Source organism: Lepidochelys kempii, chromosome 1 (genome assembly GCF_965140285.1).
Source record: "Lepidochelys kempii isolate rLepKem1 chromosome 1, rLepKem1.hap1, whole genome shotgun sequence".
Lineage (NCBI taxonomy): Eukaryota > Metazoa > Chordata > Testudines > Cheloniidae > Lepidochelys > Lepidochelys kempii.
In genome coordinates this window covers 120,982,128-121,006,667 of record NC_136380.1, presented here as the reverse complement: position 1 = coordinate 121,006,667, position 24,540 = coordinate 120,982,128, and the positions used below count along the sequence as shown (strand labels likewise).

The window sequence follows — 24,540 nt, the reverse complement described above, 5'->3', positions numbered from 1 at the left end:
AAACATTCAGATTTGTTATTTTGCTTGGTACATTGTAATAAAAAGTGGAAGTTGTGTGTGTTCACTTTTCCTTTTTTTTGTCGTCTTGGGGTTCATCTGGTTATTCTGAGTGTTCTCATGCAACATGGCAGGAATTCACACTCCTCTTTCAAGACGAGATTATTTTCCTCATTGGAGATTAACTCAGGCATAAATAGTTCCTTCTCCAAGAGAAATCTTTCTCAGAAGAACATGCATAGTAGGGTGTTGTTCCTATCCATGTACATAACTGCCTTTTTATATTACCACAACTTGTTCTTGACCCTGAACACTAGTTTGTTCTGTTAAGAAGGGCACACTTCTGTGAAAGGTACACATTGTATAATGTGTGTCCCTAGCAGTTTGTTTGTTGCATATTTCTTATCAGAAATATCTGATTCACATATTTTAGTTGATTAATTCAATCTGTTAGGACTCAAGAACCCAGATGGGTTCATTCAATTAAAAGATAATAGGACAATTACCTCAATCATTTGTTTGCAAACAAAGCAATATATAAACAGTTTGTATACTTATATACTTGACTACCTCACTCAGCTTGTCTCTCTCATAAAATCTTCTATTGGATGAACTTCTGTTGGAAAAAGAGACAAGCCTTCGAGCTACACAGAGCTGTTCGTACCTGGGAAAGGTAACCAGTGTAACAGATTGTTTAGCACAGAGGTGGGCAAACTATGGCCCACGGGCCACATCCAGCCCGCGGGACCGTCCTGTCCGGCCCCTGAGCTCCTCGCCCGGCCCCTCCCCCGCTGTTCCCCCTCCAACGCTGCCGGGCAGGCAGCGGGGCTGCAAGCTCCTGCCGCTCTGAGCAGCATGGTAAGATGGTGGTGCACACGCACAGTGGTGGGGGAGTTGGGTAGTGGGTCCTAGGGGGGCAGTCAGGGTACAGGGAGCAGGGGGCGGTTAGATGGGGTGGAGGTTCTGGGGTGGTCAGGGAATGGGATGGGGGGATTTGGATAGGGTGTGGGAGTCCCGGGTGACCTGTCAGGGGTCGGGGCTGTGGATAGGTTGGGGCAGTCATGGTACAGGAAGCAGGGGGGGTTGGATCGGGGGTCGGCTCCCAAGGGGGGGCAGTTTGGGACAAGGGGTCCCAGGAGGGGGCAGTTAGGGGATGGGAAGTGGGAGGGGGCAAATACAGGGCAGGGGCCAGGCTGTTTGGGGGGGCACAGCCTTCCCTACCTGGCCCTCCATACAGTTTTGCACCCCTAATGTGGCCCTTGGGCCAAAGGTTTGCCCAGCCCTGGTTTAGCATAAATAACTCACACACCTTGTAAGAGACCATTCAGGGTGCAGTGGGCAATTAACACCTCTGCAATCAGGACAATGGCTATGGCTACACTAGAGAGATTACACAGCAGCACAGATGCAGCAGTGCCACTGTAAGCTTTTTAGTGTAGCTGCTCTAAATTGACAGAGCTCTCCTGTCGTCTTCATTAATTCACCCCCAATGAGCTATGTCCGTGAGAGAAGCTCTCCCACCAACATGGTGCTATCCACCCTGGTGCCTACGTCAGTGTAACTTATGTCGCTCAGGCAGCTGGCGTATTCATACCCCTGAGCAACATACATTACACTGACATACGTGGTAGTGTAGACATAGCCAAAGGAGGGTTACAGATTGTTGTAATAAGACATAAAACCAGTGTGTCTACTGAGTCCATCGTTTTTAGTGTTTAGGAAAGTTATGAATTTAAGCTCCCAACCTCCTCTTTTGAAGGCATTGTGCACATTTCCATGGAGGATGAGGACTGAGGGGGTCCAATATGTAATAGTTTTGTGGAAAGTGTTCTTGCATATACAGTGGTCATGGGCCTGCAGAATTTATGAAGTATTTTCAAGGCTCCCAGTAGCTCTGGAAGCCCTAGGATATCTGGACCAATCAGATATGTTAGCAAGCGTTTTAGTTGTAAGTACTGCCACTTGGCTGAGGGTGACAGGTTATATTGTTGCTTTAGTGTTAGCAAAGAGAGAGATCCCTCATCTTTGATTAACTAGGAAATCCACATGATACCCTTGCTCAGCCAGTTTTTCCAAATTATAGTGGTTCCTCCCCCCCCACACACACACTTTGCAAGTCTGTTTCCCAGACAGGTGCTATTCCCCCACCCAGTTACCACTGGGGAAATAGCTGGACTATGGAACTGGGAGATACTTCCTCCCCAGAAGATGGAAAACACAGATGGTGATGTGGCCAGAGGGCTGAATCATGAAGAGGATGCTACGGTTCCTGGACTGAGGCAGGTCTGCAGGAGAAGGTGGTAGGAGAGGCACCACCAAGAGAGAGAATACTGGCTGAGAGAGCTAATCCCCAAGACAACCCCATCACAAATTCCCATTCAGTTTTCACCCATGTGAGTATAAGAGTGGTAGCACTTAACTAATACTGGAACCAATTTGACATCTGAGACATGATAGAAGCATAATAGTAATTTTGTAGGTCTGGGAGCCCAAATCCCACACCCACCCACCCATGCGTGGCTTTAGGGAGCTGGAGTTTTTTAAGTGATAGCTGTGAGTGTTGACCAGGACCCCACAGAAAAGCTCTAATAATCTTATTACTTTTTCTAAAATAAGATGGAAGGATTTATACAGTGAGGATGCTTAGAATAGAGGAGCCAAAGCAGAATATTAACTTTTATTGTATTAACCCTTCCCCACAGGCTCAGGGAGCAAGAATGCCACCTATTTATATCACTAGTTATTTGAAAGTACTGGATTTAACTTTATCTTCACTAATTAATTAACATATTTGGTACTTTTATACCTAGATATTTGATTGCATCAGTTTGCCTATGGAAATTCCATTGAGAAAAAGGCCCACTACATGACAACTGGGAGATTTCCAACAGTTCTGATTTTTCCCATTTCATTTTGTAACCAGATATTGCACTGGATGTTTGAATTAGTGATCGGAGGGCTGGAATAGTGGTTTCTGGTCTGGATATGTACAAAAGTGCATTGTCTCTGTATAACATCAATTTATGCTCCATGGAACCAATCTGTGTACCTCAGATATCTGGATGAGTCCATATAGCTATTGCCAGGGGCTCAGGAGCCAAATCAAAAAGTAATGGAGACTGCAGGCACCCCTGCCTAGTTCTATGGAAGAGGCTAAGCGTATCCAAGGTCACCTTGTGATTCAAGAGGTTGGGTAAGAATATAACAGTTGGATCTAGGAAATATAGGTCCAAATTTTTGTAAGGTACAAAACATATACCTCCAACCCACTCTATGAAAGCCTTTCTGCATCCAAGGCTAATATGGCTTGTGGTTTGAGGTCGTCATATTTCACTGCTATAATATCAAAAAGAAGTCAAAGGTTGTCAGAGGCCATCATGGTTCTGATAAACCCAACTTGAAATGGGTGCATGATAGAATCCAAAACCTTCTCCAATCTCACCACCAGAACTTTTGCTAATATTTTGATATCCCTATTAAGTGAAATTGGCCTATACTTGGAACATAGTGTGGAATCCATTTTGACTTTCTGAGCAATCTTAACTTTTGTCTCAGTTTTCCCCTCAGTAAAATTGGAACAGTGTTTACCCACTTAACAAGGTGTTGTCAGGGTTAACCCACTAATATTTGCAAAGCACTTTGAGATCCTCAGATGGAATGTGCTAGAGAATTCCGAATTATTATTGGTATTTATTCCTTCCCACATTTATGACCTATTGAGATAAGTTAACATTACAAACTTTTTGAAACGTCCGAACACATGATAAATTTTATATCAAAAGGACATTAACTACAATTATATATTTTCACATTCCCCTTTGTTTATAACATTGAAGAAGCTTGAAAACATTTGTTTTCTAATTGGGGAACACAGTTTGTTTTTGTTTTGTGTTTTTCCTGTTTCATGTCTGTTTTCTCCACATGTCTGTGCTCCAACATTTTCAGTAACGACCACATGAATCTGCCCAGGTTTGCGAATAAACTGAGAGCTCAAAAAACTGGCTGTTTTTGTGTCGTCTGTTTCATTTTAGAACAGAATAATAGATTTTTTTTAAAGTCGATAGTAGGCTCAGTCCTGCACTTCTTACTTCCACCTAGGCAAAACTTTCAGTGGCTTTAAGGGGCACATTAAATAGTGGGTCTATTTAGTGTGTCTATTCCAGAGGAGTTTCTCAATAATATAATTTTAAGCTAGGTCAAATTTGGGGCTTATACTACTTGTCGGTGTCCCTTTTGTTTTTTTCCTTTGCCATGCTCATTCCACCTATCCGATAGCAGTAAACCAAAGAATGTCATTCGCTTTTCCAGAAGTATCACTAGGGAACAAAGACTTGCCAATACAAACTACTGACAGTGCATTCCCCAAAATACTGATCAATGGCATATTCATTTCTGAAAAAGCTGTAAATAGATGCCAGGGTTAGGTTGTGTGTATTCCTATGATGTGATGTATCACGTATAAGAAGTGTAAAAGACTCCTTTTGACTTAGGGCTTGTCTATGCTTAAAACTCTGCAGAGGCACAGCTATAGCACTTCAGTGAAGACCCTACCTATGTGATGGGAGGGCTTCTCCCATTGACATAAGGAATCCACCTCCCTGAGAGACACAGAATTCTCCCATCAGCCTAGCACTGTCTACATCAGTGGTTAGGTCAGTCTAACTGCACCATCCAGGGGTATGGATTTTTCTCACACACCCGCTTTCTCTCCCCCCTCCCAAGCAATGTAGTTATACCAACCTAAATTCCCAATGTAGACCAAGCCTCCCATGTTTTGCATATGATTGCTTACCTTTTTAGAGGTAGGGATTGGTGGCTCTACACACTTAATTAGCTTGTTTTTGAGCTCCACTCCTTTTTGTTCAATGTCAAACATTTTCTATGCTGCATAGTCTCAATCTTGTGAATGAAAAGGCCTCTGAAATATTTCATTTTTTTAAAGGAATACCATTGCTGAGGCCAGGGAACCAATGAGGACAGAAACAAACAGCTCTAGAAAATGGCTAAATGGCAGCAACTTGCTTGAATTACATGTAACAAGGTATCTTTCCCATGTCACTGTGGAGTTGGGAGAACAAATTGCCAATAGCCCATTGATTTTTAACCCCGGCTAGGATATTGATCTAACCCCAAGACAAAATGTCCAAAGATGAAGCACTGTAAAACAAGAAATGAAATTAACCACATATCTAACATCTGCTTGTTCTTAAAATTCATACCCATTCAAAGTGATGCCTGCTGCTGCTCAAAAGTGAATATCTGTCAGAACAACCAACCAAAAAACAAAGAAAAATGTATAACTGCATATTTGAACAAACTGGGGAAAGCAAATTAAATTATAGTGAAGTTATATTGTGATTTAGCAAAGATACCTTTATACAGTAATATGGGAGGGAGAGCGGAAGCAGCAAGGTGGAACAAAAAGGGGGCTGCTTCATGGAGGATCAGTCCATTAATGACTATTAGCTAAGATTGTCAGGGATGCTGCCCCATGCTCTGGGTGTCCTTAGCCTCTGACTTCTAGAAGCTGGGAGTGGATGACCTGTTCTGTTCATTCCCTCTGGGGCACCTGGCATTGGCCACTGTCAGAAGACAGGATACTGGGCTCAATGGACCATGTATGGCTGTTCTTATATACTATTTGCCTTTTAGCAGTGGCATCCCACTCCAGGCCAGCTAATCCGTGACTCTGATTGGATCCAAGATTGATCAATGTCATCCTTCCCAACAAGGAAGATGTTAGTGGTTGGTGGGTGCTGTGAAACTGCTAACACAGAGGCCAATCCGCAGGGCCCAGCCCAGCAATCTATCAGCTGCTGGGATAATTGTGCCCTTTTTGTGGAACTTCCACGATACATTTCCTTAGCTTGTAAAGTCATATGTTAAGGCAGCATCATGGACAGGAGAATAGGACTCTACTACTTAGCACCAAACCTTTTCAAAGCCCTGTACAAATATCAGTTAAACCTCACAATACTGTGAGGTAGGTGCTAGCGTGTTTAACAGAAATCAAGAGACTTGTATGAGGCCACACAAGAAGTCATCAGTGGGCTAGGATTACAACTCAGACATTCCTAATTTGTAGCCTCATGATCATTCCCCTAGATCACACTGCCTCCGTATCTGTAGACCCCAGTCTTTCTCCCATGGCATCAATGGCAAAACTTCTATTGACTTCAGTGGATGCAGGATGATGCCTTTAGTGGGGGTACTTTAATCCAATGTTGTTTCAAGATCCAGCATTTATGGATTAGTCCATGTCATCAGCAAAGGCATATTGTTTATTGAAACTGCAAACAGGCTTTATACTGCAGATCATAAAACCGAGATCCAGCTGTCAGATTTCCTTACAGAATGTATTTAAAGTTGAAAGCTGAATACTCCAGCCTTATAAATCAGCAAATTTATTCTCCAGTTATTTTCACTGAACCTTGAGAAGAAGCTATCTAGCAATGCAGTGGTGACATAATATATGGTATAACAAACCTCAGCCTGCAGGGCTGGGTGTTCATATTATTATTCAAATACATATTCTGGTAGTCCAAGAGGCTGTGTGCGAGGTGATATACAAAAAAAGAGGTAAACGTACCTGCCCCCCAGAGAATACAATCTAAGAAGACAAGCAATGTACAGAGCTTGGGGAAGAAGGAAACAAGATCTATATTGTTTTATACATTTGCTGTTTTATTTGTATAAGCATTGACTTCCCCACTGCCCACTCCAATTAACTATAAAGTATCAACTGATTTTTAATGGATATCACAGTAAAAGAAGGACATGCGAAGGAGTTGAAGGAAGAAAGGTGCTTCCAAGCACAAGAGGCTGGCATGGAACAAAGAGATATAGATCTATACGGAGAAAGAAAGGGACTGAATACATGATGGTATAATGTAGCAGAATACAAAGATTCTGGGTTGTTGTTTTTTTAAAAGGCCAGAATGGACCATTGTGATAATTTAGTCTAACCTCCTGTATAACACAAGCCATAGGACTTCCTTGAATTAATTCCTGTTTCAAGTCCAATAGTTGTGCTTGAACTAAAGCATATCTTTTAGCAAAGCATCCCATCTTGACTTAAAAATTTCCAGTGATGGCAAATCCACCACAACTAGAGCTGTGCAGAGAAAGGTACCTGTAATTCCATTTCATGGTGGATTTTGGTATTTCCCATTACATTTTCCAATTCAGACTGAAATCCAATTTTTTTTTAAATTTTCTGCAAAAGGGAACAGAATCCCAGCTCTGGAGCAGTCTGCCTGTTTGACTATCCTGGAGCCATGGACCTTGAAAGTCCTGAGGTCCCTGACTCAGAGGCAGTCTACCAGGTGGGCTGCTCTGCTCCTGGAAACTTGGGCTCCCCATCAGCTTACTATCAGGAAACCTGACAAGTTTTGAATGGTCTGCCTGTGTTCTGTCAGATCGTACCATACCTGCAAAACAATTTGATTTCCACAAATTGGCAAGCTCTGACCAAAAAAAATATTTGAGGAATTTTTTGAACCAGCTCTAACCACAATCCTTGCTAAGTTGTTCCAATGGTTACTTATTCCCACTGTTCAAAGGGGTTAACAGACTGATTGGCATAATTCCAGGATAGTTATCCATTATCCAGGAGCCTGTGTTTCATATTCAGGTCTCCTGTTTGTTTGCCACTGTAATAATGCGTGGTGATCTCTTTCATTAGCGTCCTTTCATTTCCTATGGACCTTCTCTTAGGCTATGAAGAGCAAAAGTGTCCTAACTAATCAGCTGTCAGATGTGGCCAGGCCGCAGCACAGGAAGGCAGCAGCAGTAACATGAGGCTCTGAACACTGAGGGTTATTTTTGGATTCCTACTTTGTTTTTTCTCTTTAAATATAACTAAACAGCTGGTTATGTGCTGTGAATAATTTCCCATGCAAATTCTTCACAGGATGATGCGTATGGTCCTCTTGTAGTCATGAATGTACAAAATAGAGGCATATCTGTAAGGGCACCCATTCATTAACAAGAACAGGATATATGTGACTTGAAGTAGCTTTAAAATAGCTTCCCTTATACTATAGGCACATAAAATAGTATTTAGGGTCTATGATTTGTGCAGTATGGGTCTAATCCAAAATCTACTGAGATAAATGGGACTTTCTCATTGACTTCAGTGGTCTTTAGATCACAATTTATGATGTTTTGGTAACAATTAAGCACTTAAGGTCTGATCCTGCTCCCATACAATTCAATGGCAAAATTCTCATTGACTTCAAAGGTGCTGGATTGAGCCTTTAAAGTTAAGATCTTGGAAAGGCTGTTGTATATCCGCCCCAAGAAATAATGTGAAACAAAATGCTTTGAGAACGTCCAATGTTGTTTATCTCTGACACCACCTCCTTCAGATCACACTCAACGTAGCTAAAACAGAGCTCCTAAACCTCCCCCACAAACCCTTCCTTCTACCTCCATTCTTGATCACAGTGGAGTGCACCATCATTCTACCTGTCTCTCAGGCCTGAGATCTGGCCTCATCTTCAACTCTCAGACCTCTTTCTAGGTCCTCACATCCAGGCTATTTCTAAATCTCATTAAATCTTTCTGCATAACATCTCTAAAACATGGCTTTTCCCATCCATCCACACAGCTAATCTCATCCAAGCTTTCATTAACTTGTCTCAATTATTGCAACATCCTTCTCTCTGGCCTTGACAAATGCAGTCTTGCCCCACTGATATCCATTCAGAATGGTGCTGCAAAGATCATTTTCCTAGCCCGTTGCTTTGACCATGTCACCCCCTCTTTGCATCCCTTCACTAGCTCCCCCGTTTCTGTTGCATCAAACATACGCTACCTACATTTACTTTGAAGGCCTTTCACAATCAAGCGCCACCCTACATATCATCCTCAATTGCTATCAAGATGTCAGCTCTCTAATCAGTCCATGATGCCAGCCTCCATCATCTATTTGTTAAATTTTCAAACAAGCACCTCCATGCTTTCTCTCATGCTGCTCCTCGTGCTTGGGAGAAGTTTCCCTAAACATCTGCAAAACTAGTTCATTATCCACCTTCAAATCCCTCCTTAAAATTCTCCTTAGGTATAATGCCTACAAAAAACTTGACAATAGTTAACCTGCTAGTGTGCTGAGCCCACTGCCTATCATGCTGACCAATGCTTTCTTATACTCCCCTGTTTGCTGTCTCTTGTCTTATACTTAGACTGTAAACTCAGATTGGGTCAAGGATCATCTTTTTGATCTGTGTATGTACAGGGCCTAGCACAATGGGCTCCATGACTAGGTCTCCTGGGTGCTATGACAATACAAAGAATAACATTAACAATTACCAGAAAGTGCCAAGTGCAGAGAGTGTTCAGTCATCATTATACTTTTACTTCAAAGGTGGATCATTACATTCTTTAAAATATGAATAAACCTTTTAAACTAATCTCAGTAATACCCTAAATCTCTTTAGTGCTCTGAAAACTTACATTTACTGTATCTGAAGAAAAAATGGTAATTAGCTTAGTAAAACTAATTGCAGTATCCTGTAAATTCTGTAAAATGTTTAATTTTTTAAAATCATAAATAAAATTTAAAAGATTTTCAGTGTGCTTTATTCTTAACCATTAAGGGATTTGTGATTCATGGTATCCATTTAATAAATAATCTGATCTGAAAGAGGTAATTTGTCATAGCCAGAGAAAGTGCTTACTAAAAAAAAAAGCATGACAAGTTAATTAAATAAAGCTGAATATACTGTATACTAAAAATAAGAATATGCATTTGTTTTTTGTTTTAATAACTTTTGATGCCTGGATAATCAAAGCACAGAAGCAATTTTATAGACTAAAGAAAGGAGGGAAAAACTGGCAATAATTAAGATATGTTTGTATATTTTATGCTTACAGGATGTGATCTTGCATTCCTTGTACACACTAAACTCCAAGTGAAGTCATTAGACAATTGTATGGTTCAAAAATTAAACCAATTTTTTTTAAATGTTACTCTTTTCATATAATGCCTACCCTGCAAACCTTGCTGAGGACTAATGCAAGATCACACAAAAGATTACTCATATGATTAAGGAGTGTAAGACTAGTCTCTTAGGCCCTGTCCTACAAAGACTTACAAATGTGCTTAACTTTACTATCTTGAAATCAATGGGACTACTCATGGTAATAGTAAAGCATCTATCTAAATCTTTGCAGGGCTTTAGAATCTTTTGTTCAAAGGGACTGACTTTGCATACACTTATACATATAAAAGTAACTTTGTTCATTTGATACCAATGTGTGTAAGTGTTGCAAGAGCTGGCAGATCTGCCAGCTCGTAGAAGACCTAATGCTCCTGGTGCTGAGCCTCTCCAAAAAATTACTGTGTACCCATAACGCCCATTGATACCTCTTCAGAGGAGCTAGTATTGCCAACTCCAGACATTCAACAATCACAGTTCAGGCCCCCCCAAAACCATGAGATTGCCTTTAAAAAAACCCACAAGTTTTTAAAACAATACATTTTGTGTTGTGTTATTTGCTTTCTAATTTTTGAGCTTCCAGGGGTCTCATTTTAAGGCTTTTTCCACAAACATGGTGGCTAGAAACACTTTTTCTTTTTTTATTAAATAAAAGACGAGATTCTTGTGTAATCACATGACCCAGGAGCTGGAGCTTTAAGAAAAACTGCATTTGTCAGGAGAACCACAAACAAATCATGAGCGTTGGCAACAGTGGGCCCTGAGCCCAGCATACAAGTTAGCAACATTCCACTTGTTTACCAATCTGAATTTTTATATTTTTATTTCTATATTAATTGCTACAAGACTAGCTCCAAATAACAATTCTGAGGTTACTGTGAGGTTATGGCATTCTCTTAAATAATAATTATTAATCTTTCACAATATAATAATTGAAAATAAAATATTTTTGCTAGCTCTCTTCCCTCAAGATACTTTGGGGCAACTCCAGATTAAAGGCTTGATCCTCCAAACACTTAGTACCTGCTGTAGTCCCTCTGGAGACTTTGACTCACCAAAAAGGATGTGTTATATGAGTTGTATTCCATCTGTGCCAGGTCCGCTGCTCCCATCCTGGCTCCCTGACAGCACGGCTCTTTCGAGCTGTGTTGCACTTTCTGTCTCTTACTACTGCCTCTGAGACACACCTTTCCAAGGAAGTCACCCCAGCATGGAGACAGTCACATAAAATGTAATGCAGCGTTGCAATGGATTAACCTTATATAACCTTTCTGCTGGTCTTCAAACAGACTATGACTTTCAATCCCATTTCACCCCTTCTTATGTCATAGTTCCATGCACTTGTGAAGGGCTCTCTACAGCATCTGGTGGGGGATAGAAAGGGGAAGAATGATGCGGCGGAAGTCACTGACTCTCCTGCATGTACACATATACACACCCAGAGCATATCAGAGATCCATGCAGAAGGTTTTCTCCCATTAATATGAGAATGGGATTAGGCCCTTAGAGAGGAAGGTATAATGCATTTTACTGGGGGAAGAACAAAATTAAAAGATGTCTATGCCCAGCATTGAAGTCAGTGGGAATTACATCCATTTTTTTTTATTCCAGGGCTAAATTTGGTCCATTGTTCCAGATTAATGAGCCAGATGCTGACTGCCTGGTGTGCTTAATTCTGCTCCATAAAATCCACAGGCAGAGAAGGAAAATGGAGTAGAAGTTTTCCATACCAATGCTGGTTCCCACAAACCTATGGAAAAGCCATAGAACAAGGACTGGGGCTCTAAATTTGTGCATGCACATTCCCTGACCTGGCGTAGCTATATGCACATACAGCCATACACACAGATTATTTATGCCCCTAACAGGAATAGTTTGTACAGGGGGAGAAGATAAATCAGTGACAAGAGCAGAATAATGAGGTGTCTACAAGTGCATTTGTCATCCATTTTGGTGGAATTTAAACAAGGAGATATAACTTGACCTCAAATCCTCTATTATTACTAAAATTAATTTTATACTCTTATAAAGGTATTCAGACAACAGCTGAGGCATTAATATACACCAAAATTCTCTTCTGCTGCCCACTCTTCAGAGGTTCAAGCCACAGACTGGAGAAGGTAATTTTGCCCCAAATGTCAACATTTTGTTACAGTTGTAAACATGCTCAAATTAATATTTCATTTCTATCTGTTTGGTAACTAAAACAAGTTTCTCTTCCACCAACATACTACACAGAGTATGAGTAAATGTGGACTGAAGTAAAGTGAGTCATGATGATGATAAAATAATGTTGTTACCTTTAAATGTCAGCTATTATTCTATGCTAAGATCTCTCAACATTGTAGTCCATAGAAAGTTAAATGGGAGAGCTCCACTGCACTAGACAAACACAATAAAAAATATTATCGCCAAAGAAACTACTTCGAGCCTTTCTTTTCCTCTAAGACAGCATTAAAGAGAAAACAAATTCCATTATTAAGTGCAAATGTAACGTTAACCTTCATAACAGTGTCTAATGTACTTGAGGAAAAGGTCAAAACATTTTCTGTTGTTGTTGTTGCATGAGGATCAGAAATGTCAAACCCTCCTCGCTGTATGCTTCACACTGGCCTCCTGATCCTTCACAATACTGCAGCAACACCAACACAAACTAGCAGAGGTATGAGTCAGTATTCTTTTATTATGACAATAAGAACATGATTGCTTGGCAAACTGCTCTTGTTGCTGTTGCTATAACAGGAAAGCATATTAATGGCCGGTCCAGTTACCTACGGGCCGTGCTCTGCAAAAACCACAGGCTCAAATTTCAGGCCATGAGCCAGGTTGTGAATCATTTACACCTACGTAAATCTGGTATCATTCCCCTGACTTTAATTAAGGACTTGTCTACAGACAAAAATTGTACCACTTTACCTATACCCACCCCGCCCCCAAGTGTGAACCATATGGAAAGGGGAATAAACTATCCTGGTATAAGGCATCTTTATTTGGGTATAACTGTGTACACACTAGGGGTTGTAATGATATAATTTGATTGGTAAAAAATCACAACCCTAACTAATATAGTTATACCAGTACAGAGAATATAACCTTAGGCTTGGTCTACACTATAGAGTTAGGCCCAAATGAGCCAGATGCTAACTGCCTGGTGTGCTTAATTCTGCTCCATAAAATCTACAGGCAGAGAAGGAAAATGGAGTAGAAGTTTTCCATACCAGTGCTGGTTCCCACAAACCTATGGAAAAGCCATAGAACAAGGACTGGGGCTCTAAATTTGTGCATGCACATTCCCTGACCTGGCGTCAAAGAATAAGGCACCTTACATTGACCTAATTATGTAAGTGTCTACACTAGGATCTTACTTCCTCCAAAGTAAGTGGCCTGCTACACCGACATAACTCCATCTCCAGAAGAGGTATAGGGCTTATGTCAGGCCTTGTCTACATGGCCACTTTACAGTGCTGAAACTTTCTCACTCAGGCGGGTGAAAAAACACACCCCTGAGCGATGCATGTTTCAGCGCTGTAAAGTGGCAGTGTAGACAGTGCACCAGCGCTGGGAGCTGTGCTCCCAGCATGCGTAGCTACTCCCCTCATGGGGGTGGCTTTTTTACAGTGCTGGGAGAGCTCGCTCCCAGCGCTCTCAGCACTGGTGCTGTGAATACACAGACATATTAAAGTGCTGGCACGACAGGGCTTTAACGTTGGTAGTGAAGACATACTGTTAGTGTAGTTAGGGTGACACAATGTCTATGCAGACACTGCCTTACTTACTACTTTGGCTGCCAGGCTCACAGCTGGAGCCATGAAATTGACAATGTCAATTTCACTGCTGGTAGGCTCCCTGCTGTGAAATTAAGCCCAGCTCTGAACTCACAGCTGCCCCAGCCCCAGCTGTCAGCCTGGTGTCCAGTTTAGAGCTGGAGCCCCCATCCCCAGGAGCCAGCCCCAGCTGTGAGCCCAGTGCAGGGCTCAATATCACCACATGGAGCCTACCCCCAGTGAAATTGACATTCTTGTCAATTTCACAGCTCCTCCAGCTGTGAGTCCTCCCCTGTTGCTGCCCCATGCAGCTGCGAAATTGATAAGAATGTCAATTTCAGCACCAGTAGGCTCTTTGAACCCACAAGGGGCTCACTGCTCCAGCTATCACCTCTAGGTGGGTGGCTCCAGCTGTGAGCCCCACTCAGCTGTCAGTGCCTCACAATGCCCCACTTCAGAGAGTGCAAGTGCTCCTGGTGAGGACACACACCATTAGCAGAAGGAGGGTAGTGTGGACACCAACAGTGCAGTGGCTGTAGGTCGACCTAAATTATGTCAACCTAATTTTGTAATGTAGACAAACCCTTAGTTACTTCAAGTTTATGTGAGTGTAGATTCTGGCTTCAGGTCTCTAGCTCCCTGATACTACAAGGGTTGAGAGCCCTGCTACTCTCTAAGAGGGAGGGAGTGCCTTTCATTATTCAGCAGCAGCTGAGTCCTGATTCAGAGCACTGGAATCTTGACTGGTTGCTGCTACACAGCCAAAAATATGGTGGCCCTATTATGAGGGGCTCAAGAATGGGAAGGATTCAAAGTTGAGGGAAATATGAATATCCTCAGAACTTCATCTAGAAAGTGAAGAAACCCTGGGGGTAAGGGACAATCAGAGGCAACTCTGCAGATCTTCTATGGCAGAAGACATAAAGTCAGGGCATGCCCTATATGTTAGGGACGTGGTCCCAAGGAGGTAAGGACTGAACAATAAAGCAAGGTTGGGGGGGGTGTTAATAACAGACCTGGGGGAAAGTAGTGAGGCTGAGTGACAGAGCTGAGGGAGGTGGGATGGTGAGGGTGTGATAAGGCTCCAGGCTTGTTTTTCCTGCCTGCCAATGGTCTGTAGAGGATATATAAGAGCTCTGACTAATGCTTGCAATGGCTAAGTATTGCTGCCCACAGTTAAGCAAAGCAAACTGGTACACTGGGGAATGCCACATCACCAGACTTAGGGTGCGCAAAAAGCTAGCACCAGCCCCTATATACTGTTTACACAAGAGGTTTTGCTTTATGCTTCATAATGTGATTCACTGGGCTGTGTCCTACAAGAGACTTAGATCTGATTCTTGCACCTGCTTTTATATCTGTCCCTGGTATTTTTTCCCTTTAGAGCAAAAGCATGGTCAGCAACAATAACATAGTAGCATTGTAACCCAAGTTTTCAAAAACTGCCGCTGAAATTGAGCCTGCAGTTTTGCACCCATAATTACTTTTACCCACATTTTGTATTTGCAAGTGTAGTTTTCACAAGCAACTCCTAGTTTCTGAACATATAAAAACCTGAACATGAAAATTTGGGAATGCAAAGTTGCAGGCACGATTCTAAAGTCTCTCATGAATAATCTGTAATATTGCTGATATGAAAGAAAAGTCTCTATAATATGTATTTTTGAAGTGACTTAGTATAGAAAGTGATTTTTCAAACACATGAAGCATAACAAGAAAACAGAATGTTATAATATAAATAAATGATTTTATATTGCAGCTGCAGAGAGTAACACAACCTTGCATATATCTAGTGTTGAGGATAGCAACAGACAGCCAATTGTAGTAACAAGCTAGATTTCACAACGTACAAGATGTAAATCTGGCATGATTTCTTGCATTATAGATAGTCTTTTTCAGAAGCAATTCCTCCTCACCTGTTGTCTTATATGCTAAAATATTTTTAAAGGATTTTATACAAAGGATATGATCAGTGGGACAATGGGAGTCAGAACTCTTGCATTATAATTCCAACTCTGTCACTGACCTGTTGTGGACTTAACTTTTTTGTAACTCAGTTTTCTATCTGTAAAGTGGTTATAATACTCAACAACTACACAGGAATCTTGTGTGGCTTGAGCAGCTAATATTTTAAAAGTGTTTTGTAATCCTCAGATTCCAGGAGGTATGTAGGAAAAGAAAAGTATTATTAATTCAGAACTATAGACTGAGAGTGCGGTGTGCAGACCAGAATCCATCTGAAGTACCGTCTGATTTTGGGTCTGACGCAGAGCCAAACCTGTTCAGGCAAGTTCAGCCTCTAGCATTCCAACATGAGTCACCTCCCACTTCAAAAATGCAGAAGAGCTCACATTCAAGATTCTGATTTTTGGCTGATCTCTATTCTAAACCTGTTATAACTGATGCTATGCAAATGTAATGGAGCATTTTTCATGTGGGGTTTCTTGCTTTATTATACAAATGTAGGCTGTTGTGGCAGTTAAGTAATTAAGCAACTAATATTTTCTCCCAGTTTTTTTGCCCCTCATGAGAATTTATTTTTATGAATTTTAGTTGTTTGATCTTACTGTTGATAATCCTTGCATCACTGTCAGATGTTGCTTCGGGCATGAACAAGCTTTCCCCGTCTATCATGCTGCTGCCAGAATAATGCCCTTTTTGTGTTTCTCTGAGTACATCTACACTGCAGCTGGAGATGTAATTCCCAGGTTGGGTAGACATTCATGTGCTAGCTTTGATCGAGCTAATACACTAAAAAATCATGTTGCCACGGTGGCATGGGCAACAGTGTGGGCTAGCTGCCCAAATACAATCCTGTACAAGAACCTAAGTACGTATTTGGGCAACTAGCCCAAGCCACTGTGGCTACACTGATTTCTTTTCAGTGAGCTAGTTCAATCAAAGCTAGCTCATGTACACCTACCCAAGCTGGAATTTACAACTCCAACTGCAGTGTAGATATACCTTCAGACTTAATTTTTTTATGAGGACAGGTTGCTGGGCTACCACACAACCTCCAGCCTGTAGGACCACTTAGAACACTTAGAATATCAGGGTTGGAAGGGACCTCAGGAGGTCATCTAATCCAACCCCCTGCTCAAAGCAGGACCAATCCCCAATTTTTGCCCCAGATCCCAAATGGCCCCCTCAAGGATTGAACTCACAACCCTGGGTTTAGCAGGCCAATGCTCAAACCACTGAGCTATCCCTCCCCCAGACCAGTGGACTCTTTTCCATCTGGTCACTACCCTTTGACCAATAGGTGCCGACTCTGTGGGTGCTCCAGGGCTGGAGCACCCATGGGAAAAAATAGAGGGTACACAGCACCCACTGGAAGTCCTGTGGATCAGCACCTCCGCCTGCCCCCCAGCATCTCCCGCCCGCCGCGGTCAGCTGTTCAGCAGTGTTCAGGAAGAGCTGGGGGAGAGGAGGAGGAGGAGGGGCAGGAAGAGGTGGGATGGGTGGGGGTTTCGGGGGAAGGGCTGGAGTGGGGGCAGGGCCTGGGGGGGAGCGGGAGTCAAGCATCCCCTGGGAACAGAGGAAGTCAGCACCTGTGCTATAACCTGTCCAGCTTGGGTGGCTCTACCCTTGCACAGCTCGCGGAGCCATTGTAACACAGCCAGTGAAGGTATTGCTGTTATAGAAATCCCTTTATAATATAGGACAAAGGCACTTACAGAACTTTTTATTGCCCCTTTTCCCACCAAAATAATTGAGATCAGATTATTGCCTTTACTCTCCCTCCCAAAATCTAATCTGGGTCACGCTGACGCTGAGCCTACTCACTGGAAATGCTTTGCTTGTGAAATCCCCCCTCTGAGGGTGTTTTCAGAATTTTCGAGTGTGTCCTGTTTCAGTATTCCCTGTTTCCCCCCTACCCCTCCTTTGCACAAGTGGGTTTGGATTTTGATGCTGGCTGTTTGTTCTTGAGCCACAGAGTCCAGCTGGGGATTAATGGAGTTGTTTTTGAAAAGAGCCTTTCAAGTGATTTAATATTTGAAACCTGTTTTGTTTTCATTCCTTCTTTGGCTTTGCCTCAGCACCCCATATCGAGTGCTTTGTATTTGTGCTTTACATTTTCTAATCCCGTTTTCAGATCTTCATAGGGGGTGAACTCATCCCTGTGCAAAGGGCCAGCACAAGGTATAGGTATCACTTCAGCTTCACTTAAACCTGAATTTGAGATATTAAGAGGGAATTAAGTGTTGCATGGGCATTATTCTGAATCTCTACCAGAGCTGAATTTCATCCTTTGAAAGCAGTATCCTCACTAATTAGGTCTAGTTTTTGCCTTTTCTCTCTTAGTACTCGATAGTACTATGGCTGTGGAAGGCATAGGGAGAACTGATTTGACTCACTAAGAAGGATTATAGTAAATTACAAAATTGCTTTTCAAGAGAGAGGATTCAGAAATATCTACAGAACCCCTTAGGCCTGCATAGCATTAAGCCACATAAGGACCATAGGCTTTTGAGGACCTCCACTCCCAGTTCAAACTCACTCATGAATGCAACCACATCCCTGGCCCAATATCCCACTGCAACTCCCTGCCCCTGTCACTATCTCCCCTTTGAATTTTTGTACACGTTTGTGTACAAGGAAATGTGGGGTATATCACACTCAAGAGCACACCAGATTATGCAAGACTGGGATTTGATGAGCCTCAGAATCCACTGTAGATCACTGTAGATGGGCCTTGGAATCCACTGTAGAATACACCAAGATCTGCAAAAAATCAAAGGGAAATTCAAAAGCAAATGAACCTCAACTTAATCTTTAAAGGGTGAAAGAGGTTGCAACTGGCTTTCAGGTTGGGAGGTCATAAGTATATGCTGAGCACGAGAAAGACCCGACTGAGTGGTCCTTTAAAAGCCTAGGCCCTGTGGCTCAGACCAAGTACGTTTGGCACAGACTAGGGGCTAACCCTCACTTGTAAGTATCTGCATATATTCTGATGAAAGTTACTGGGGATCTGATTGAGATAGTAAGTGCTTTGCATCTGCAGCAAGGCACTTCAATCAATCTATAACAACGAAATGTCAGTGGTCATTAACATCTTTTGAGAACTGCAGTGCTGCCACATGTGAGATGCAAGTGTCAGTCTACCCCCTTGATCTCATCAGAGTCAAGATTTTAAAATGCAGAACTGAAAGAGAGGTCCACCCACAGGGAAAAGAGGAAGTCAATCACTGATGGAGAACCGTAATAAATATGCTGCTGCAAGGAACAAAAATAAAAGATAGAAGACCAAAAAGCAGAAGCATGTACTCAACGCAATGCCAGCTATGAGAGTGAGTCAAACCATCTGAGAAGGATGGAAAATCCAGACATCCACGCTCTCAGTCTTAATATCACACAATACATAGCTGAATTCAGAAGCAAAGAAAATGCCCTGGTCCCCTGAAAGATATAGAAGAGGACCCTGTCAATAGAAGCATCAGCAGCTCTGAGCTCTCCTGTAGGAGATTTTTTAAAATTAAATTAAATTAAATTAAATTAAATTAAAAGCAAACATTTCAAAAATAAATAAGACAGGGACAAATAGAATCAGTTCCTTCCTGGTGCCAAAACTTTAATCAAATTATAAAATCAGAACGTAAGGTCCTGATCCTACAAGTTGATCCACATGGGCAGACTCCAGTGTTAGCCCATAGCCCCACTGTCTTCAGTACAGAGATCAGCTTGCGGGATCAGAGACTAAATGATTAACAAAAGTAAAACTAACAACACATTTATGGTACAGTTACTGATGCATTTCCCATTTATTAGCCTAACCTGTGGCCTTATACCGCTCAGGAACTGACAGAGACAATATTAAGAGAAGATCCCATGAATATTTGGGCTCTATGTGGATCTGAATTTAATCAGGCATTAAATAAACTTTGACCAAGATTTTCAAACATGGTTGCCTAAAATTAGGCTTCTAAATCTGTATTTAGGAACCTGAATAAGTGGCTTGATTTTCAAGTGTGCTGATCATCCAGAAGCTCCCATTAAAGTCAATTGTTCTTTCTTGGGTGGAGTAGGAGCCATCCAGCTTCATCCAGGTGCTGATCTCCTGTTAGCATTAGGACATCCTTGCAATGTTATTGGTTATGTGAATTGGAAATGAGGTATAAGACTGCAAGTTTGTCACAGAGGTCACAGAAGTCATGGATTCCGTGACTTTCCAGGACCTCCATGACTTCTGCAGTAGCCAGTGCAGCTGGCCCAGGGGCTGCCTGAGCAGTCAGGGGTACAGATTTAGTCAGGGGTATAGAGTACAAGTCATGCACAGGTCACAGCCTGCGCTGCTTCCCGCAGATATCATTGGCTGGGAATGGCAAACCGCAGCCACTGGGAGCTGCGGGGAGCCGTGCCTGCGGACGGTCAACATAAACAAAATGTCTCATGGTCCACCAGCAGATTACCCTGATAGGCTGCGTGCCGAAGGTTGCTGACCCCTGGTGTATATCTCCACTTAGGTGGAGTTTTATTTAACTAAAATTGCAAATTTATGACACTCTACTTAAATGACATGAAATGTCCTAGATATCACATCAAAAACCTTGCTCTTTTGCAATGTGGACCATCAAAGGACTGGAACATCATAGAATCCATGGTCCTAGAGGAAGATTTATAACACCTGCAATAACTTTCTCATTGGTCACGTTGGGGACTGTGCTCAAGCTGTAGTTGAGGTTCTGCCTGCATCATTGGGGTTTGATCCTGCCAGGTATTAACTACTCTGATCCTGATCCAGCAACACATTTAAGCCTTACTGAAGTGTAAGTATATGAGTAAGTCCTCTTCACTGGCACTACTTGTGTGCTTAATGTTAATTCAGCTTTTAAGTGTTTTACTAGCTTGCAGCCAGAGTAATCAGTACCTTGCAGGACTAAGGCCAGGGTGAGCAGCATACAATGGGAGCTGAAGTTACTGAGGTAATGTGTGGGACAAGAGCTGAGGAGCAACATATTGGAGGCACAGTCACAACCGCAGGATTGTCAGGCAAGAGCATTCCATTGTAGGAGTGGGATGAAGAAAGGAGAGCCCTTATAGTACTGTATCTACAGCGACAGCCCAAATAGCACTGTTACTACAGGGGCCATTACTGTAGACAGAATACTCTTTAGTTGCTTTTTTAAGAGGATACTGGTGGCATTTCATCAAAGGCTCAAGCTAAAACCCTACTCCCATACCTCTGTGGCTGCAATGTGATGTGTTTTCAGGGTCTGTGCTAAAATGGTAACTTCAGTGAAACAGAGGGTGGTTGGTATATTACCAAGATGATCAGAAGTTGCCCACCTCTCTCTGCATACAAAGTAATTTATTGCACAATTACATTTACTTTTTAAAATATTAAATTCCTGAAAGTGAAGCATTTAATTTTTTTCTCAATAGTTTAATAAAGAAGAAACTTAATATCATTTATCGAGTAATTTAATTTAGATATGATAGAAGAAGAAATCAAATTTAAAAAAAAATCCCACTACTAATTATCTAGTGGATAATGCAATTGTAAGCCATATGTAGCATGGATTTGCTAAGCATAAAAGTTGACAAACTTGATTTTTTTATGGAATTACAGAATTAGTAGATGAAAAGAACATGGTAGATGTAATATATTGGGATTGTTAGTACAGCATTTGAAACAATGCCTTACATTTCATTGAAGTTAATAAGGAAAGTACAGCAGGTTGTAACCTAAAACCAATTTCTCCCAACTGGCCCTTTAAATAACTTCCACCCATCTCAACCCACTTATTTCTGTTGTGGAGTAATAAGTTGCAAAGTATCAGCTTGAGTGTAAGTGGCTAGTGGAGTCCACAGGGTTTGGTATTAGGACCATTTTTTTAGGGCAAGATTCTGATCCTCTTACTTACACGGAGGCCCTGTCTACACTGGCAAGTTTCTGCACAGTAAAGCAGCTTTGAGCGCTGTCACTCCCAAGGTGTACACACTGCCAAGCCACTTAGTGCGCAGAAACTGCACAGATGCAATGCTCTAAAAAACCACCCCGACACAAGGCGTAGAGTTTTCTGCACTGGGGCTACAGCATAGCAGTGCCAGTGTAGACACCGTGGTCGATTACAGTGCTGCAATTGGCCTCCAGGCGGTGCCCCATAATGCCTGTTCTCACATCTCTCGTTATTGGTTTGAACTCTACTGCTCTGCCCTCAGGTGACCAACCGTCAGCCCCACCCTGTACATTCCTTTGCATATTTGAAAGCCCTCTTCCTGTTTGCTCAGTGGTGCGTGCAGTGGTCTCAGCGCGTCTTTCCAGGTTGCCATGCCTGCTCCACGCACCAAGTGATCCCCTGCTTGGAGCAATGCCGAGCTGCTGGACCTCATCGGCATTTGGGGAGAGGAGGCTGTCCAGTCCCAGCTGTGCTCCAGCCATCGGAATTATGCTACCTATGGACAGATTTCTAGATGCATGATAGAAAGGGGCCATGGCCGAGACACACTGCAGTGCAGGGTCAAAGTGAAGGAGCTGCGGAATGCCTACCACAAGGCGTGGGAGGCAAACCGCCCCTCCAGTGCTGTGCCCAGGAGCTGCCAGTTCTACAAAGAGCTAGACAAGATACTCGGTGGTGACCCCACCTCCACTGCAAAGGACCCTGTGGATACTTTGTTGGCTTGCATGCCAGTCGAGAGTGGACCTAGCCAGGAGGAGGCAATCTTGGACGAAGAGGAGGAGGGGGACCCAGAGGCAGAGGATGACTCAGAAGCCAGAGATACGTGCAGTCAGGAGCTATTTTCTACCCTGGAGGAGCCTAGCCAGTCACAGCAGTCAAATCTTGGTGAAGCGCAAACAGGACAGGAGGCCTCTGGTAAGTGGATCTGATTTTGGGAATTGCTGAAGCGAGTTGTTGGGGACAGGAGGGTTGCAGAAAGCAGGCTTGTCTCCCACCTCATGCCTAGACTGAGCAGTGGCACAGGCTGTTGATACACTCCCTCACTTCACGGGACTCTCCCTCAGAGATCTCCTGGAAACTCTTATGGAGATACTGGGCAGTCCACTGCCACAGGTTCTTCAGCAGAGCTGCTTTGTTTCTTGCCCCATTAACGGTAACTTTCCTGCGCCTCTTTGCCATGATGGGTGGGGGGACCATTGCTGCACACAGGCTAGCCACATAGGGGAAAGGGTGGAAGCCACAGGCTTGGAGAAGACCCTCCCTTGATTCCCTGCTCACCCTCAGCAGCGAGATATCTTCCATAATGATCACCTCTTGTGGAAAGTGTGGGGACAGGAATGATTATCAGGCCCCCGCTACAGTGCTGGCTCTCCCCAAGTGCCCAAGAGCCACGTGCCCAGCATACAGCAGGGTCAGGGAACAGTGATTTACTCTGCCCTGTGGCTACTCACTATTTTGGGGGTCTTGTGGCTCATGTATGCTTGCCTGGGGTCAGCCAGTTAGTGACAGGTGTGTGAATACTGGCTGTGTTTTAAAGCACTGAAACAGTGTTGTCTGTGTGACAAACAATACTGCTGCTGTAAAATGTTGCATTTAAACTTCACAGAGATGACCTTGGGAGCACAGCCTCCCTCTTTGTTATTGGCGGCAGAACGGCTGCGCAGAATTAGAAAGCACCCAAGAAGAACTAAGGAGGATTTTATGTGTGAGGTTATGATGTACTCTGCCACCGAGAAAAAAGAATTGAAGGAGTGGCGGGACAGCAAGAAGAGGGACTGAAAGGAGAATGCGGCACGCCAGAAAGAAGCCATGGAGCGGCTCTTAACAGTTATGGAGCGCCATGGGGACACGCTCCAGGCCATACTAGCTCTTCAAACCGAGCAGCTCCGCGACTGCCCTCCCCTGCAGCTGCTGTTGCAAAACTCTTTCCCATGCACCAAAACTCTTCCCCCCCACCCCCACCCCCACCGCCAACACACTGTTATCAACCTCCTGGCTCCACTCTCTACCCATAGCATTCCACTCTTCCCTCCTCACAGTCCAGCAGTGTGGACTCCCACTGCACTCAACACCCATCCCTCTGCAGTTTGGCCCTGCTGAAGTACAGCACCTGATGCATCATACTGCAAAGGAGAAGGTTGGGTATGATCCCTGGACATACACAAATCTGCAGCCATTCTGGGACCCCTCCTCTTCTTGAGACCTTCCATTTCCCCACTCCCTCCCTGCTGATGATATTTTTCATTTGACTCTCTCCTCTGGTTGTTGTCTTTCAATAAAATAATTGTGTGTGTTTGAAAGCAATCTTTATTCTATTAAGTGAAAGCAAACAGAGCACTGCAAAGCAACATACAATTATGTTAAGGCCCCTTCTTGCATCATGTGCGCCAATCACCTCCTAGCATTACAAGCACTGCAATCCTGAGCATAGCAACCAATATGAGTGGCTTTCAGCTTCAAATTGCTGCCTCAAAGCATCCCTGATCCTTATGGCCCCACGCTGTGCCCCTCTAATAGCCCTGGTCTCTGGCTGTTCAAACTCAGCCTCCAGGCACTGAGCCTCTGCAGTCCAGCCCTGAGTGAAGCTTTTAACCTTCCCTTCACAAATATTATGGAGCGTACAGCACGCAGCTATAAGCATAGGACTATTGTCATCGGCCATGTCCAGCTTCCCATACAGGCATCACCAGCGGGCTTTTAAATGGTCAAATGCACACTCCACAGTCATTCTGCACTTGCTCAGCCTGTTGTTGAACCGCTCCTTGCTGCTGTCAAGTTGCCCCGTGTATGGCTTCATGAGCCACGGCATTAAGGGGTAGGTGGGGTCTCCCAGGATCACAATGGGCATTTTGACTTCCCCTATGGTGATCTTCTGGTCAGGGAAGAAAGTCTGTGTTAGTGTCTGTGAAACACCCACGGTGATCCACAAGTGCCTGG

At 43.1% G+C, this 24,540-nt stretch overlaps 1 long non-coding RNA gene across 1 annotated transcript in view; it reads right to left on the bottom strand.

Annotated features, from left to right (window-relative positions):
• Positions 1 to 24,540, bottom strand: part of LOC140914625 (uncharacterized) — a 47,837-nt gene that overhangs the window by 11,962 nt on the left and 11,335 nt on the right. Inside the window, exon 2 of the long non-coding RNA XR_012159927.2 lies at positions 18,335 to 18,427. This is a non-coding gene — a long non-coding RNA (uncharacterized LOC140914625). The remainder of the gene's footprint in view (positions 1 to 18,334; positions 18,428 to 24,540) is intronic.